The following is a 4,535-nucleotide window of genomic DNA, read 5'->3' as shown; positions in this document are numbered from 1 at the left end:
TAACTTCTGGACAGATTGGCCAAATATCAACCATTTTGGGCATCAGTCATTTAGAATTTTGTTGTAAAATGCTATATTTTACGAACACATTGGCGCATTCTTGCGAAACTTGGTTTGTGTCTACAGTACCATGCCCTGTTGGTACTAGGTACTTGGAAGTTGTGGCCTAATGGTTAGAGGGTTGGACTCCCAATCGAAGGGTTGTGAGTTCAAGTCTCGGGCTGGACGGAATTGTGGGTGGGGGGAGTGTATGTACAGTTCTCTCTCCACCTTCAATACCACGACTTAGGTGTCCTTGAGCAAGGCATCGAACCCCCAACTGCTCCCCGGGTGCCGCAGCATAAATGGCTGCCCACTGCTCCGGGTGTGTGCTCACAGTGTGTGTGTGTGTTCACTGCTCTGTGTATGTGCATTTCGGATGGGTTAAATGCAGACCATGAATTCTAAGTATGGGTCACCATACTCGGCTGAATGTCACTTTCACTCTAAAGGTTTTGGGTCAGTGGAACCTTGTGGTGAAAAGTTATAATAACATTTTTAACAAATGTGTATAACTTTTGATTAAATTAGCCAATTATAATCAAACTGGTCTCAAAACATTCCTTGGACCTAACCAAGAACATAGATACATTTTACATAGTACAGTAGGTTAAACTGACTGACCACCATTTTCTTTTTTCTTTTTACATTTTACTGTTTGTCTGATTTTCAACAAATTCGAATCAGATCATCTTTGGACCATGCTGACAAAAAGTTCAATGGATTTTGTGTCAGTGGATTTCGTGTCAATAGACTAAGCTGTTTTTGTATAGCACCACAACAAAGTTGAGGCATGATGCCAATCTACATCTGAGTATCTCTGCAAAGCATTGACATATTGTCACCAAACACCTTTCTACTAACCCAGTAAGACATCATGTAGACAGTCTCAGTGACAAAATTGTATAATTTTTTCAAAACAGAGAATTTTTTATGTTTATTTTAACACTTAGCCTCAAAAAAAAAATATCCTCATGATATGAGCTTTATCATCTTAGCACTAAAATCATTGATTTAAAAAATGAAATCGGGTCGATAAGACAAGAGCAAGTAGTAATTATCTCCTCCTCTGCACTCACCAAAAACACGTCATTTAGCTTGAACTCTATAGAGGTATCGTCTGTCCTATTTGTCATTTACGCTTTCCCTTGATTGTAACCGTAGGTGCAGTTCATCACCATAGGTAGTTTTTTGGATGTAATTTAATCTCATAAATTATTAATTGTTCATTTTTCACAGCATGACAGCAAATTCTGTGACAAATTACCAGCCTTATGTGATGAAATGTTTAAGTCACGGTTCATGTATATAGACGAGAGCATTTTTCCTTCATTCCATTTTCCAGAAAAATAGACTCTGCCAGGTGCATTTACTTTTTAATTAAAATCATATCAATCAAATATCTTTACTGGTGTATGAGCATAAACAATATTTTCCACAGTTCTTTTTATGTCATTTTTCATAAGTTCCCTTTAAACAGGTATATGTTTTGAGTGTCTATCTAAAACATAATTCATATTTACTATTCAGTCATTCCAACTGTGTAACAAACACTTAATGTATATTTACTTAGTGTTAATAATATAAATGTTAATCTGCTTCTGATTCTGACCTCATTTAAATCTGAAGTTTGGGTTTTCTTTGGGGTAAAACTTTGCCTTGTTCATGACCGTAATATCACCTGAGACTCATGGATTTTGCTGAGGCGTGTTGATACATTGCCTTTCGGTAGCTTTTAATAATTATATATGGTCTGAAGTGTAGTTATGCCCCACTGGTGCAGTCTGCCATGAATAGTTTAATCCATAAAAAAGGTGTAATTTTCATTCTCATTATCATTGTAGTGGCTCTGTGGGCCTGTGACGGATGTTCTCTGAATGATGGTCTCTCAGAGCCTTGGAAGAGATATCGTAATCTCAGCGTGTTTTGATTCTGTGACTGCAGCAGTCAGACGGCAGATAGCATTCTCCAAACTGGAAAGGCAACTGCTAATGAACTTGGTTTTCTGTATTAATTGGTCATTAAAAGAGATCGGATTTTAATCAGTGCCATCAATATAGATAAACACAAATTATTTAAGCTAACAACACATAAACAATCATAGTCTTCCATGTCTTTATTAAACACAGACCATTAAAATTCACAATGCAGTGCTTGTGTTTTTATTAACCTTGTTTGTTTGCATATAAACTGATCGCTGTTCTTCAGAAAACCCTCTAGATCCCACACTTTCTTTGGTTTTCCACCATTATTCTGCATATTTGAACCCTTTACAAAAGTGATTGTGCTTTTGAGATTCATCCTTTCACACTGATGATTTGAATGTATTCATACACAATTATTATAAGATGTGATAACATGTACTGATTCTTAAGAAGGAAAACATAATGCAATAAGAGCTGGAGGATCATTATTTGTGACTTTGTTGAAGATTACATTTTATGACCACTTAATGCAGAAAACCAGCGGGTTCATATGCTAAAAATTACAAAAATAATAATAATGAAAATTATAATAACATACAGTATGTGTGCGTGTTGTGGAAATAGAAAATTGTGTGTGAAAAATAGTTGTTGCATATGTTCCAGTGGGTCTCAGAGGGTAAAATCTGGCTTGTTGAATACAGAGAACAACCTGCAAAGTCTGCAATGGATCAACTGTTTTCTCTCTCTATGGCTTTGCCTCATTCATTGCTGGTCTCTCAGTGTCTCTTCTTGTGCTCTGTGTCTTTCTATATGCATTTCCGAACTGATGATTTGAGTTGTCGGTGCCAGTAATCCACATCCTCTGGGATTTCGGTTCCTCTGAAATCCCACTCAGCTACGTTCCATGTAAACGCTCACCATCCACATTATGGAACCCATCACCATTTTTCCAGAGGGATTGGTAACTGTGATCCTATAAGAGATAAGTGGCACTGTGCTCTATATAAAACTAACAATATTTTCAGTCCTCTATTTCTATTTTCATTTACACTCTCTTTCAAGTGATCTCAGCCAAGAAAGAATTGCTTACTGCATGCCTGCCCTGTGTATCGGTCACAAAAATATAAAAAATGTATATACACAAATTAGATAAACATCCCAAAGAGTATGCTATCAAAAACTTCCATAAAATTTTTCTTAAAAAAAAAACAAACTAAATACAATTGACTAACCAATTTTTTTTTTCAACATCAACAATCCTCTTTACACTGCAAAGGTGAAGCAGAAGCTGCATTTATGTTGATTTACACAGATTGTTTAATGTTGTTCTTGTACATGCATTTCCACAGAAAATGCATATTGTAAATAGCCTATAAATAATAAAAAAGGAAACGAATTAGAGGCTGAATAGAGTCAATATTGTTGAACACTGGAACACATTATACAGGGTTGTTTTTTTTTTTGTTGTTTTTTTTTTAAAACGCCAATCACTGCTATACTTATCTTAACAATGGGTTCACAATATTTATGTATTATCCCAAGCATAAAAATGCATGGAATAATAAATGCTGTCTTCTGTCTTACCTCATATTATGAATTCAACTAGAACAGGAAGAGATGTGATGCAGCTAGAACTCTGTTAACAACTCCAACCAGAAGAATTACATCTGTAGCACATCACCAGAGGTTCATCCTTCTTGAAAAATAGAGCATGAGCATGCAAGGTACTGCCTCGGATGTCCAAACCAGTTCCTGAAGTGCTGCTGTCCTGCACAATTTAGCTCCAATCTAATTAAACACAGCTGAACCAGCTAATCGAGCTCTTCCGTCTCTCTAGAACAGGGGTGTCAAACTCTATTCGTGGAGAGCCGGAGCCCTGCAGAGTTTTGTTCCTAACCTGCTCCAGCACACATACCATGTTGTTTTCAAATAAGCCTGAAGGACTTGATTAGTTGGATCAGGTGTGTTTAATTAGCGTTGAATCTAAACTCTGCGGGGCTCCAGGAATTGAATTTGACACCCCTGCTCAAGTGTGATGAAGCTGGTTAGAATTAAACTCTGCAGGACGCTGGCCATCCAGGAGCAGGACTGGACACCCCCTGTCCTAGATGACTGTAGACCAGACGTTCTCAATTCCAGTCTTCGCAACCCCCTGCTCTGCATATTTAGCATTTCTCTCTTTGTTAACCCTTGTGCATTGTTCAAATTCACTACCCTTTCGTTATGTTCGGGATGAAAACCGAATTAAACTGCTGTAAAAATGTATCAGAATTTTTTTTTTTTTCATAAATCTGTTAATCAACTTCAGTCCTGATCAAAACTACCATAAGTTAAAAAAAAAAAAAAAAAAAGTTTTTAACTCTTTAATTGCCAAGTTCATAAATGATGTCACTGATTTGGGGGAAAAAACCACACAAAATGATTTATTTTTAATTTAAAAGTAATTGTGGCTGGATTTTTTTTTTTTTTTTCTACTTTTTATAACAGTCTTGGGAATGTCAAAGATTAGTAGCAACATTGGCTTTGATGCATTTTTAGTTTTTGTGCAGCATTAGATTTAATGTAAATTTC

The 4,535-nt window shown here is 36.3% G+C and overlaps 1 long non-coding RNA gene across 1 annotated transcript; it reads right to left on the bottom strand.

Annotated features, from left to right (window-relative positions):
• Window positions 1–1,747: 1,747 nt before the first annotated feature.
• LOC128022507 (uncharacterized) lies at window positions 1,748–3,864 on the bottom strand. Its single transcript, XR_008185937.1, has 2 exons — window positions 3,549–3,864; window positions 1,748–2,937 (listed from the first exon to the last, which is right to left on the bottom strand). It is a non-coding gene; the product is annotated as an uncharacterized LOC128022507 (long non-coding RNA).
• Window positions 3,865–4,535: the final 671 nt, after the last annotated feature.

Source organism: Carassius gibelio, chromosome A11, assembly GCF_023724105.1.
Source record: "Carassius gibelio isolate Cgi1373 ecotype wild population from Czech Republic chromosome A11, carGib1.2-hapl.c, whole genome shotgun sequence".
Taxonomy (NCBI): domain Eukaryota; kingdom Metazoa; phylum Chordata; class Actinopteri; order Cypriniformes; family Cyprinidae; genus Carassius; species Carassius gibelio.
Note: the sequence above shows the minus strand (reverse complement) of the source record. Positions and strands in the feature narration are given on the sequence as shown.